Source organism: Polypterus senegalus, chromosome 15 (genome assembly GCF_016835505.1).
Source record: "Polypterus senegalus isolate Bchr_013 chromosome 15, ASM1683550v1, whole genome shotgun sequence".
NCBI classification, from domain to species: domain Eukaryota; kingdom Metazoa; phylum Chordata; class Cladistia; order Polypteriformes; family Polypteridae; genus Polypterus; species Polypterus senegalus.
Genome location: NC_053168.1, coordinates 112,790,556 through 112,805,480, shown reverse-complemented (window position 1 = coordinate 112,805,480; position 14,925 = coordinate 112,790,556).

The window sequence follows — 14,925 nt, the reverse complement described above, 5'->3', positions numbered from 1 at the left end:
TTAATTTGCCAAATAAAATTGTGTTTTCTATGAGTTTTAAAAATCCCTTGTCTGTTTTTGCAGCTTACAATGGTGCTGAAGAGTACACGGGTCCACAAGTGATACGAAAAAGCCTTAAAACATTCTAAATATGTCCACTCTATAGGTTTCACTTTAAGAAAACGAGATGCCTTCTGCATTTCTGAAACATGCTTGTGATAATGAAAGGAAACTAAAAATAATTCTTTAATCTTCTTGGAACTATTTTTCTTGAGGTAAGGATACATTTCCTGTTGCTTGTCTGCTCTCAGCTACCACCATGGCACCTACCATATACAGTGGTGTGAAAAACTATTTGCCCCCTTTCTGATTTCTTATTCTTTTGCATGTTTGTCACACAAAATGTTTCTGGTCATCAAACACATTTAACCATTAGTCAAATATAACACAAGTAAACACAAAATGCAGTTTATAAATGATGGTTTTTATTATTTAGGGAGAAAAAAAATCCAAACCTACATGGCCCTGTGTGAAAAAGTAATTGCCCCCTGAACCTAATAACTGGTTGGGCCACCCTTAGCAGCAATAACTGCAATCAAGCGTTTGCGATAACTTACAATGAGTCTTTTACAGCTCTGGAGGAATTTTGGCCCACTCATCTTTGCAGAATTGTTGTAATTCAGCTTTATTTGAGGGTTTTCTAGCATGAACCGCCTTTTTAAGGTCATGCCATAGCATCTCAATTGGATTCAGGTCAGGACTTTGACTAGGCCACTCCAAATTCTTCATTTTGTTTTTCTTCAGCCATTCAGAGGTGGATTTGCTTGTGTGTTTTGGGTCATTGTCCTGTTGCAGCACCCAAGATCGCTTCAGCTTGAGTTGACGAACAGATGGCCGGACATTCTCCTTCAGAATTTTTTGGTAGACAGTAGAATTCATGGTTCCATCTATCACAGCAAGCCTTCCAGGTCCTGAAGCAGCAAAACAACCCCAGACCATCACACTACCACCACCATATTTTACTGTTGGTATGATGTTCTTTTTCTGAAATGCTGTGTTCCTTTTATGCCAGATGTAACGGGACATTTGCCTTCCAAAAAGTTCAACTTTTGTCTCATCAGTCCACAAGGTGTTTCCCCAAAAGTCTTGGCAATCATTGAGATGTTTCTTAGCAAAATTGAGACGAGCCCTAATGTTCTTTTTGCTTAACAGTGGTTTGCGTCTTGGAAATCTGCCATGCAGGCCGTTTTTGCCCAGTCTCTTTCTTATGGTGGAGTCGTGAACACTGACCTTAATTGAGGCAAGTGAGGCCTGCAGTTCTTTAGACGTTGTCCTGGGGTCTTTTGTGACCTCTCGGATGAGTCGTCTCTGAGCTCTTGGGGTAATTTTGGTCGGCCGGCCATTCCTGGGAAGGTTCACCACTGTTCCATGTTTTTGCCATTTGTGGATAATGGCTCTCACTGTGGTTCGCTGGAGTCCCAAAGCTTTAGAAATGGCTTTATAACCTTTACCAGACTGATAGATCTCAATTACTTCTGTTCTCATTTGTTCCTGAATTTCTTTGGATCTTGGCATGATGTCTAGCTTTTGAGTTGCTTTTGGTCTACTTCTCTGTGTCAGGCAGCTCCTATTTAAGTGATTTCTTGATTGAAACAGGTGTGGCAGTAATCAGGCCTGGGGGTGACTGCGGAAATTGAACTCAGGTGTGATACACCACAGTTAGGTTATTTTTAACAAGGGGCAATTACTTTTTCACACAGGGCCATGTAGGTTTGGATTTTTTCTCCCTAAATAATAAAAACCATCATTTAAAAACTGCATTTTGTGTTTACTTGTGTTATATTTGACTAATGGTTAAATGTGTTTGATGACCAGAAACATTTTGTGTGACAAACATGCTATAGAATAAGAAATCAGGAAGGGGGCAAATAGTTTTTCACACCACTGTATACCTGCATTTAGGTTCTCCTGCAGATAAGTCAGGGCTTGATTTTACCATATTATTTCTGGTATTTTATAATGTTGGTCGTATAAGTCGAATGCTGAAAACTCACACTATTGGTCCAAAAGATTACGATATACTAATGCCCACCTGAGAAAGTAACCACGGAGCACACTGCCCTTTTTTTTCTCTATGTATTGTACCTACATGACCACCCATACTGAAGTGACGTTTGCACTGTTTTTTGTGTCTCACTCCCTCATACACCTTTATCGTAAGAGCATCCCTTATCTACGATAGAGCGTTTAATCAAAAGAAAATATGAAGTTGGTTTAAAATTAAAAGTCGTTGAAGTGGCGAAAGAAATTGGTAACTGCGCTGCTGCAACAAAACAACAACAAAATTCAATGTGTCTGTGAAGCTGATGTGAGATTAGAGGAAGCAAGAAGATGTTAAAAAAATTTAAGGGTCGTATTTCCGAACGGGCATATAAGTCGGGATCTGATTTTATGATCGATTTTTCAGGTTTCAAGTCCGGACTTATATGCAAATATATATGGTAATTTTGTTTCTGTGGTTATGTTCTTCAGGTTGTTCGGACCCAACCACATCCTTGTCTGCTCGGTTTATTCTAGAATTTTCCCTATTGGTGTCCTAACCACCTACTGGTTACTTGCGGACTATCCTAAGCACTAGTGTTAGAAAGAAATTTCTAACATAGAGAACTACAACTACAGGGACGAAGTTATGAAAGTTTTGTAGTAGCTAGCAGCACATTGGGGGCCTTAAAATCCTGACTTCACTTTTTTTAAAAAGGACTGAACGGCCAGGTTGAATGACCACTCTTCTCATGTTTTAGGTTCATCTGACTCAGTCATTGGCTCCCACAGCTACTGGGTTTATTATTTCCTTCACTACTGGTTCTCATATCGTGATTCTTGTGTTTTGAATAGTGCGCATTTCATTTTTTCACTCTTTTATAATAACTTCTTTCATTTTTTAAAGGATGCCACAATTTGATCTTAATTTTGTTCACCATTTCAGATCGGCAGCCATGTTGTGGGTAGCAGCTACTCCCCATTGCTATGATGTAACACCAGGCGGTTGCATGTGAAGCATATAATGTGATGGCGGACTCCTCCTGGTGTCCAAAATTCTACATTTTTTGTTTTTTTTCATCTTGCTTTTTGTTTCTGTTGTGATTGGAAGTCATAAACATTGCATAAACTGATGTGAGGCCAAGAAGGAGGTCTGAAGCTTCACCTGCCAGCCCAGCTTAGTGAACACTATGATTAGTGGACTTCCAGCCTACCAGGCCCCAAACAAAGGAGAGCTGGCAAAATAACATGAAAAGTCCCACAAGGAGAAGGTTAACCATAAACCCTTGGCTTTTGCAACAAAAGAATCTTTATGAACAGAAGATTTATTTATCAAAATAGAAAAATATAGCAAGAATACTCAAAAGAGCAAAAAGGAGTTACCTTAAAGGCTGTCCCAAAACACAATCCAAGATCAGAATCCCAAAACAGAGCGTCAAAAACCAGAAAATCCACAAGAAAACAATACTTTCAAATGGCTGTAAACAAGTTCAGTACTTGACTGATGGGTCTCACTTCTGACTGAAAATGAGAGGGAGGACCCAGCAGTCATGACATCAGAGTGGCCACGCCTCCTGGATCTCCACCCACTAAACACAGGGAATAGAGACACGGTTCAGGGGACAGAACTCAAAATGATAAATGGTAAGTGAAGCTAACAGAAATAATATAAAACACAAAAAAAAAAAATTCAAAATTAACAAAAACAGCAATAAAACATAAAATACACATAAATTCAACTTTTTGTCACTTACGTCTCCATTCAAGGCAGAACTCTCCTCCTCTCGTGCTGGCCGATGTAACCATCCAGTGGCAAGTACGAGAGGTGGTAAGGAGAGAACTCAGCGCTACGTCACTCACTCAGAAGATGTCACATCCGCAGGGAGATGAGAGTTCTCCCAAAACTCTCATGTAAAGTGTTGTTGTGTCTTTGTAACACAAAGGTCACCAGTTTGCAGCAGAAGAGCAGTACTGGGTCTGTGGTTCTATGGAGTTAATACCAGAGTTGTACCAGTAGATGTCCATGAGAGACCGGAGAGAATCTGTATATACCACTGCGACCGACACCAGGAAAAGCAGAAGGAAAGATGAGATAAGAAACTATACATAAAACACACGTTAAAAGGGTGTCTTTGAGAAAACTAATAGACGTCACAGGCCACATGCAACAAAGTTTTGAGTATCGATGAAGCAGGCCCCATTAAAAATGTCCAAGAGCCAGATCCTGTCCACAGGCCTGGAGTTTGACACCCCTTTTCTAATCCATTTTCTATCAACAGCAGTCAAAAGTCTGGCACAAGCTGCCCAGATGCTCTATCAAAGGAAAAATTCTTAGTAATGAGCGGATGTAATAATGAATTAGGTGATCCACAATGGCCTCAATGACATTTCCCCTAAATATTCAGATATCCTTGTTCCTGCTTTTCTTTCTCCAAGATATTCAAAGATTTACTTCAAAACTGTAAAAGATAAACAGTGATGACTGCCTATGGGCAGTTCATCACGAACACCATATATCCTCCAATAGTTCTTAAGGACCACCAGGCACTCATTGTTCATCACAAACATCACACAGAATGCTGGTGGTCAAAGTGTTGATGGCTAAAGGATTGTGCGCCGACTGGTTATTTGACTGACCGAGGTAAACAGCATGAATGACTATGAACTCCAAAGAAGCTCCAAGTCTCCAGTCATTGATATTCCAGGGAGGACCCTTAGTGAATCAAATACACGCATTTCACTCATCTGACAGCTTTTCCGTGAGATTGCCTCTCTGAGTCAACAATTTACTTTTGTGTTCCTTCAGAAAGTAATATTGGAAATTTCACCTTGGAACAAAAAGCTTGGCAGATCCCATTGATTAAACTTTAATAAGGCATGAATTTTAAATCAGCTGAGGCGCCGGCTCATGACTGACACCTTCTTTCCATGCAAGTTTCACTTCGCAGCGGCAGCTTTCACTAAACATTTCAAGAGATTTTAAGTAATACGTTAGTGTGCTACGTGGCTCAACCAAAGGGTAGATGACTCTCTGAATTCCAATGCAAGAGCTCAAGTGAAGTATCAGGTAAACAGAGCAAAAATAGTAAAAGAGGTGCCTGCAGACTCCCATGTGGGTAAAAATATGTTACTAAAGGTTGGCTTCCTGCATTTGTATGATTGATAACCCTGGTCAAGAGGGCAGTTGAGGAACTACGAAAAGAAATTGTACTGTGAGACCCCAGTGAGGCTGGCCACACGTCTTTGTAGATGAAAGATGTCATTTTCTATAAAACCAATAACCAGAAGGTAAGGGAAACAATTAAAATTACATTTTGGCTAGGGATTTTGATCATTTAGTTTATTAAATAAAGAAAAGACAAAAATAAATTCAAAACTCACATTTACAAAAAATCGAAATACCATAAGTCCCCTACATATGAACAAGTCTAACTTCACAAGTCCACTTTGATCGTAAGTCAGGCAAAATTAGCCTTGTCACCCAACGAACACAATGTAAACCCCAGCCGTCAACTCCATTAGAAAACACGTACTACTATTTGGATTTGGATTTGTTAAACATTTCTTGTGTATTTTAACAATAAACAACAGAAAGTTCATTTTTATTTCCATCGTTTTCCGTCAGCTGATATCACTGTTTACGCTGTCAGGTCGCCTACGTATGCAGACCTAACTTACTTCTCCTGAACTCCTATCGAAAACACAGTTGTTACCGCACAGTACACAAAAAAAGTGCTTTTAAAAGTTAATACTTTTATTGTTTGTTATAGATTTCTAGTGCATTTTAACAGCAAAGAACTGTAAGTTAATTTTTTATTTCCATTGTTTTCTCATCAGTTGTTCTCGGTACAGTAGACTCACTTACGGCTAGCAAATGAGCCTTCGTGATTGTCTTCAAATCCACTTCGTCCGGCTTCTACACACAAAGTGAGCAATTGGATGGCATCATCACTCGACACCTACGGCCCATCACTTAATGTTGATGCCCAGTAAGTGTTAGCGGTGAAGATTCATAGAAGGTTCTGAAGCGTGGACAAAAAAAAACAAAAGCATCACAAACAAGTCCAGTTTGGGTGCCTCAAAATAAAAGCCCTCGTTAAGCCTGCGGTACTTCTGATGGGATTCTCATATCTGAAGCTCGTACATTAGAGTCGATTAGGACAAGTCGACGAGAACAGGCTGTTCATGAGGTCCGACTGGAGGTGTCTATTATGCCTGCGCTCCACCACACCACTTGGTTTTGTATGGAATATTAATATCGTTCTCTGAGTGAAGAAGACCTTACCTTCAATGAGTTTCCAACCGTGTCTCCATGTAATTCTGGACATCTTGTGCTTGAAATAAAGAGTGTTAGCGCAACATACACAGAGATACTACTGTACTGCACAACCATTTGTGGAGTACGTATGCACGTGACTGAGAATGCAAACAATTATAGCGTGGGATTTACATTCTGCCTAGCGCCAGACACTCAAACTAAATTACGCACTGCTGCGTAAGTTATGCTACATTTTAAAATTTTCACTTATTTAAATCATTTTCAATTTATTGGACATGCATGTTTGCATCTTTGAAAGTTCATAACTTTTGTATGTAGGGGAATTACTGTAAGAGGTGAGACACAAAAATAACTGGATTGGTTAAAAAAAATATTGATGAATTACAGCATTCTGAACATTGTCACCTTCTATATACTCCGCTCCATACGCATCTTCCATTGATTGAAACAGTGCTGGAAGTCTTGTTGCTTGAGGCTCTTCAACAGGCTTGCCGTTTCTGTCTTCACTTCATCCATTGAAGAAAAATGTGTTCCCTTCAGGTCACTTTTGATTTTCGGGAACAAATAAAAATCAAAGGGAGCTAAATCGGGCAAATATGGAGGATGATCAAGGACAGGAATGTTTTTGTCAGTCAAAAACTGGTTTATGGAAAAAGCATTGTGCACGGGAGTGTTGTCTTGTCTTGTCTCTCTGTTTGATCTTTTCACCTGACACTGTCGCGGCAACTCGTGTAGCGATTGTTGTGCAAATACTGACTGGGCTGTTCACAGGATATACCTAGCCAGTTGATGGTTTGAGAAGGCATGTGGGAGGGGATATAGTTCTTTTTTATTATTTTATTGAATTTATTAAAATCAAATAATATCCCATACACATTACTCAAGTTTTACAAAAAAAAAAAAGGTTCGAAACAAATAAACCCTCACTTCTGAGAAGGAGAGCTAGGCCAGTAGTGTAAGACTTTATACTAGTAAAGACAAATGAATAGATAAAATAATAAGTGAATAAAGATAAATGGAGGAGAGAATCTGCTTCCTCAATTTAAATGCTTATTGTAAAATGTTATTACTGCCAGATTTTGAAAACATTTTGCACAGATCCTCTAAGTGAGAATTAGATTTTTTCCAGTTTCAAATAATATAAAACATCAGTTTCCCACTGACTTAGTAAGAGAGAGTTAGGATTCTTCCAGTTTAGCAAGATAAGTCTACGTGCCAATAGTGTAGTGAAGGCGATCACAGTTTGTTTGTTCTTCTCCACTTTAAACCCATCTGGAAGAACACCAAACACAGCTGTTAGTGGGTTAGGAGGGATTGTGACACCAAGGTAAGGATGTTGATTTGGTGCAGGCCCAAAACATGTGACCCAGTGAGGCTGGAGCTCGATTGCAATGTTCGCAGGTTGGATTTTGGCCTGGAAACATTTTGGGCAATTTTAAGCGAGACAGATGTGCTTGATATATAATTTTGAGTTGAATAATTCTATGCTTTGCGCATATGGAGCTCGAGTAAATTCTGTGCATTGCTACTTTCCACTCCTTTTCTGAGATATTGAGTGAGAGATCCTTTTCCCACTGTAGTCTGGGATCTTTGAAAGGGAGGGACTGTAAAATAGTTTTTTACATTACAGAAATGCTGTCCGAGTCCTCGAAACGGAGCAATATTTTTTCCGATATAGAGGGAGGTGGGAGGTGAGGAAAATTGGGCAGGTTCTGTTTAACAAAGTTTCTAATTTGAAGATAGTGAAAGAAATGTGTTACTGGAAAGTAAAATTTGGAGTGTAATTGTTCATAGGATTCAAAGACATAGTCTATGTACAGATCTCTAAGTGATTTAATCCCAAATGTTTTCCAGACATTAAAAAAACTGCTAACGTTTGGAGGGAAAAGGTGGTTCTTGTGCAGAGGTGCCACCGACAAAAGCTTCTCTATCTTAAAATACTTCCTACATTGGTTCCATATTCTAACCCAGCCACAGGGGATGCAACCCAGCCACAGCGGAAGCACAAACCAGTGTGTTTCTTTGTGCCAGTCCCAAGCCCGGATAAATGGGGAGGGTTATGTCAGGAAGGGCATCCGGTGTAAAATTTTGCCAAATCAAATATGCGGACAACAATACAAATTTCCATACCAGATCAGTCGAGCCCTGGGTTAACAACGACCGCCACCAGTACTGTTAGCCAACTGCTGGCGGAAATTGGGCTACTGTTGGCCGAAGAAGGAGAAGAAGAGGAGGGAGACATGTCCAGAAGCAGGAGGAGAGGAGGAAGGTAAACAGAGTGGAACTGAGGGTAGGCACTTTGAATGTTGGCAGTATGACTGGTAAGGGGAGAGAGTTAGCAGATATGATAGAGAGAAGGAAGTTTGATATATTGTGTGTGCAAGAGACTAAATGGAAGGGGAGTAAGGCCAGGTGGATCAGAGGTGGATTCAAATTGGTCTACCATGGTGTGGATGGCAGGAGAAATGGAGTAGGTGTTATTCTGAAGGAACAGTATGTCAAGAGTGTTTTGGAGGTGAAAAGAGTGTTGGGCAGAGTAATGATTATGAAGCTGGAAATTGGAGGTGTGCTGTTATTGTAATGTTGTTAGTGCATATGCACCGCAAGTTGGGTGTGCAATGGGTGAGAAAGAAGATTTTTGGAGTGAGTTGGATGAAGTGATGAACAGTGTACCCAAAGGACAGAAAGTGGTGATTAGAGCGGATTTCAATGCACATGCTGGTGAAGGGAACAGTGAAGACTAGGAGGTGATGGGTAGATATGGTGTCAAGGAGAGGAATGAAGAAGGTCAGAGGAGAGTGGATTTTACCAAAAGGATGGACATGGCTGTAGTGAATACGTATTTTAAGAGGAGGGAGGAATATAGGGTTACGTACAAGAGTGGAGTAAGATGCACACAGGTAGATTACATCCTATGCAGAAGAGTTGATCTGAAGGAGATTGAAGACTGCAAAGTGGTGGCAGGGGAAAGTGTAATTAAGCAGCATAAGATGGTGGTCTGTAGGATGACGTTGGAGATAAAGAAGAGGAAGAGAGTGAGGGCAGAGCCAAGGATCAAATGGTGGAATTTGAAAAAGGAAAACTGCAGAAAGTAAACAAGAGTACAAGGAGATAAGGCACAAGGTGAAGAGAGAGGTGGTGAAGGTTAAAGAAAAGGTGTATGATGAGTCGTATGAGAGGTTGGACACTAAGGAGGGAGAAAAGGACCTGTACCGATTGCCTAGACAGAGGGGCCGAGCAGGGAAAGATGTGCAGCAGGTTAGGGTGATAAAGGATAAAGATGGAAACGTACTCACAAGCGAGGAGAGTGTGTTGAGCAGATGGAAAGAGTACTTTGAGAGGTTGATGAATGAAGAGAATGAGAGAGAGAAGAGGTTGGATGATGTGGAGATAGTGAATCAGGAAGTGCAACGGATTACCAAGGAGGAAGTAAGGACAGCTATGAAGAGGATGAAAAATGGAAAGGCCGTTGGTCCAGATGACATACCTATGGAAGGTGTTTAGGAGAGATGGCAGTGGCATTTTTAACCAGATTGTTTAATGGAATCTTGGAAAGTGAGAGGATGTCTGAGGAGTGGAGAAGAAGTGTACTGGTGCTGATATTTAAGAATAAGGGGGATGCGCAGGACTGCAGTAACTACAGGGGAATAAAATTGATGAGCCACAGCATGAAGTTATGGGAAAGAGTAGTGGAAGCTAGGTTAAGAAGTGAGGTGATGATTAGTGAGCAGCAGTATGGGTTCGTGCCAAGAAAGAGCATTACAGAGGCAATGTTTGCACTGAGGATGTTGATGGAGAAGTTTAGAGAAGGCCAGAAGGAGTTGCGTTGCGTCTTTGTGGACCTGGAGAAATCATATGACAGGGTGCCTCGGGTGGAGTTGTGGTATTGTATGAGGAAGTCGGGAGTGGCAGAGAAGTACATAAGAGTTGTACAGGATATGTACGAGGGAAGTGTGACAGTGGTGAGGTCTGAGGTAGGAGCGACAGATGCATTCATCGTGGAGGTGGAATTACATCAGGGATCAGCTCTGAGCCCTTTCTAATTTGCAATGGTGATGGACAGGTTGACAGATGAGATTAGACAGGAGTCCCTGTGGACTATGATGTTTGCTGATGACATTGTGATCTGTAGCAAGAGTAGGGAGCAGGTTGAAGAGACCCTGGAGAGGTGGAGATATGCTCTAGAGAGGAGAGGAATGAGGGTCAGTAGGAACAAGACAGAATACAAGTGTGTAAATGAGAGGGAGGTCAGAGAAATGGTGAGGATGAAGGGAGTAGAGTTGGCAAAGGTGGACGAGTTTAAATACTTGAGCTCAACAGTACAGAGTAATGGGAATTGTGGAAGAGAGATGAAAAAGAGAGTGCAGGCAGGGTGGAATGGGTGGAGAAGAGTGTCAGGAGTGATTTGTGACAGATGGATATTAGCAAGAGTGAAAGGGAAAGTCTACAGGACGGTAGTGAGACCAGCTATGTTATATGGGCTGGAGACGGTGGCATTGACCTTTGTGTCTGGGCTGTTTCCCACAGTATCTATCTATCATGTATTATATAGTGCCTTATCTATCTATCCATCTGTCATGTATTATATAGTACCTTATCTATTTATGTATTGTGGCAAGAGGCTGGGGGTGGTACCCAGCCGGGACGCCCAGGAAGCCCGGAGGAGGGCTTACACCTCCTCCAGACCATGAGGGGGCGACCGCCCTGGTGGCTTTGGGGACCACGGGAACAGAGCTTAGAAGCTCAACCCTATAGGGGCCCGTGGGCACCACCAGGGGGTGCCCCGATGCCTGTGGAGCCCTGGCCTTCAGCACTTCTGCCACACCCGGAAGTGCTGGGGGAAAGAAGACCAGGGACACCTGGAGTGCTTCCGGGTGCACAGCCAGCACTTCCGCCACACCTGGGAGGTCCGGTGGAAGGTGATCGGGAGGCACCTGGAGCACGTCTGGGTGAGCATAAAAGGGGCCGCCTCCCTCCATTCGATAGATGGAGTCGGGAGGAAGAAAGACGTAGCTCGGGTGTAGAGGACAGGAGGCGGACCAGAGAGGAAGACATTGGTTGAGAGGCCTGGAGTTTGGGGTGAAAGTGGGTTGTGTGCTATCACTTTGCAAATAGTATATACAATAAATGTGTGTTGGGTTTTGTACCTATGGTATCTGCCTGTCTGTGTCCAGGCTGTTTCCCCACAGTATCTGTCTATCATGTATTATATAGTGCCTTATCTATCTATCTATCGTCAGCAATATATGTAACCAGGAAGCCGTGGGATGTGGAATTAAGTCAGAGTACTTCGAGAACATCAGCATGAACACTGCAAGAACTTCGCTCTGACTTCACACTGACTCTAAAATATTGATTTGGGAACTCAGATTGTTTTAATCATTACTTTTATTAGAATCTGTAAGCATGTCTTTCATACAGTTCAAAGATAAACACAGATGTATTGAGATGTTCTACTATCAGTGACAGCAGCTACTCTTATGGCAATAATCCAAGATAAATGATAAATGCAAAATTCCTGCAAAGAAGGAACAAGAGGGGCAGACTGTTAGACTACATTGCTGTTGGTCACATTTCCAGTACCTCGGAGGGGGGTGTTTAATGAAAATTTGGGCAAAAGATATTAACTCACATACACATTCTGAAATAAATTGATTCAGTTCTGAATGTTAAGTTAGGAGCTTGGCTACGGGTTGGTAGACAGGTGGCGGGGTCCGTTTTTAGGTCAGTAAATGGAGGTGCAGTAATATCAGTGTCAGGAAACACATCTGCGCTCCTTATATTGAACCGCTCACTTCTGGCTTACTTCCATTCCCTCTGCCATGAATTTAATCAGATCTTTGAGACAGTTGTTCATATTCAACTCCACACAGATGTGACAGCTGCAACAGCAAATGTTTATCAGAAATAAGTTTAGCAGCCAAGTAATGGGAGTTCATTAAGAGGGGTCTTGATACAAAATGAGAATTTGAGGAGTAGAAGGATCTGCATACATGATGCAGCAGACAACACCAGCCATAGACGGCTGAGGTGCAGCGCCCTCTAGACATTAACAATTGACCTGCAGTTTTATGTAAGACATTAGCAGTAAATCAGACAGGATTGAACCCCTGGCTAATGTAAATTTTTATTTTATGCGCTATTTTTGTGGTGGGATGACATTTCTGACTCATTTAGTCCTGGTCAGGGTAGCGGGGAGTGCTGGAGTTGTAGGGCGCAAGTTAGGAACAAACCCCTGACAGGGAGCCAGCCCATGGCAGGACGAGCGTGCACACACACACACACACACACACACACACACTCACACACACATTTCCCAGCCACACACTAGGGCCAATTCAGTATCGTCGATTCACCTAACCTGCATGTCTTTGGATGAAACCGGAGCACCCGGAGGACACCCATGCTTAATATATAACAATGTCTTGTTATATATTAGTTTGTATTTTATGTTGTATGTTATGTGTTGAATATGGCATTATATGTTTTGTTAATAATGCACTTAGTTATGTGCCCTGTCCCCTCACATAGAGTTCCGGGAGGCGGGGCCACCACAACATGCATCTGGAGTTGTGCCCTCTGCCTATTTAAGACTAAGCGGAGGGTCGAGTCCTACAGATCAGCACTGAGTTTTGTAGTGGGAGCGCCTGGAAGTATTTGGTGGATTTTTTGTTTTGTTTTTCTCAACTTATTCTAGCTTTGTTTTTTGGGTAGTTTCTGGGTTACCTTTTTACATGGACCTTTGTTGATCCATTTTTTGAGAATTTTGTATTTGATTATTGTTTCTAATAAATCTTCATTATTTTTGAAAGAGCCAGAGTTCAGCCAGGGTACATGCATCCAAAATGTTATAATTGTTTAATAATTTTATTCTCCTCCATTGTGAACTGGCAATTGTTCATCAATTAATTAACAGAGAGATATATACATTTTTGTTTAATCAGTTTCTATCTTAAGAAGAAGAATTAACAATATTTTTGTTTTCCCCTTTTCTCTTTTAGTTTGAATGGAAACTAAAATGTTTACCATTTTATTTTTTATATGGTGTGACAGAGAGCAAGGGTGGGCTGACATCCCAGGGCAGATAAACCCATACCCTTACTTGACAGGGAGACCAGTGTAGTGGATGGACAGAGGTAGACGGCCCACCAAGAGTACATGCTTCACCAACGCACTGGGTGGTAGCATTTCCTGGACCAGTATGTCCATTCATGTGCCTGCAGGGCATGCTGGGAGTTGCAGTCCCATGGTGCAGCCCTGCAGGGCTCTGTGAACACCAACATGTAGAGCTGCTGAGAATGACCATCCCTACTTTCAAGGTTTTCTGTCTGACCTAAAGGTGATTCTTCCTTCCTGACACAGGAAATACTCCCAGGTCCAGCATAAAAGGAGCCACCTCCGTCCACTTAGTGTGCTCAGGATGGAGAATTAAAGGAGAAGAAAGAGTGTTGCTCATTGTGACACCTGTAAAAAGACATTTAGTTGTGTAGGTTTTTGGGTTTGTGATGCACCCTAGTGGTCACAATTAGACCAACTACCATCCTGGATTTAAAATTACTTTTTTATTAAACAGAATACTTTTCACAGGTTTCACAATAAGCAACACTCTTTCTTCTTTTCCTCCTCCAGGAAAGCCTTGTTCGGCTCCTCTCATGACTCAGATACCTGAGTTTATTTTTCCATTAATGTCGTACCTGGTGTAATAAGTGGAGACCAGAGACGCGGAAAGGTTTGGGGCAGCCACCCGTTTATTACGGTTTCCCGGCTGCAAAAGTCGTTGAGGCATTGCAATAGTAGTTTACACAACAGAGTCCAAAACAGAACTGCCTGCCTAAGCCAAGGCAGTGAGCTTTATAGCACAGAGGGCGGAAATGATGTCGCCCTCTGGGCCGAACTGGAAGTGACATCCTCCTTGGGGCCGGAACCGGAAGTGACCTCATTCTTGGGGCCGGAACCGGAAGTGATGTGTCCTTCCTGGAAATGGCGGCTCCTGGTGGGATTTCCGGTAAGACCTGCAGAGAACTCAGAAAGAGCGTCAGTGCACCCCGCCCCCCCCTGGGCAGATGTATAAACAGTATTTCCTAAGCCCTTCAGCTGCTTCCCATGCACACGCAGGTGACAAGACTCCCCTCAGCCCAGACCCGTCGGGTCGGGCGACCTGCACCGAGAGGTCGTGGGCCCGGGAGAGGGCATCGGCGTTGGCATGAAGAGACCCCTGTCGATGAACGAAGCGTATACTTGTACTGCTGCAGGTCAAGAAACCACCTCGTGACCCGTGGATTCGACTCCCTGTGAAGGGCCATCCACTTCAGAGGTGCATGATCCGTCACCAGAGTGAACACGCGACCCAAGAGGTAGTACCGCAGCTGAGTTACGGCCCATTTGATCGCCAGCGCCTCTTTCTCCACCGCGCACCTGGTCTCCCTGTCCAACAGTTTCCGCTCAGGTACATAACGGGTGTTCAACACCGCCGACGCTTTGGCTCAACACGGCACCCAAGCCTGTGTCGCGTCCGCCTGGAGGATAAAAGGGAGAGAGAAGTTAGGGGAGATCAAGATAGGTGCTGAAGTCAGAGCCCTTTTAAGTCACTGAATGCAGCCCCCGCTTTATCAGACCATACCACCGTA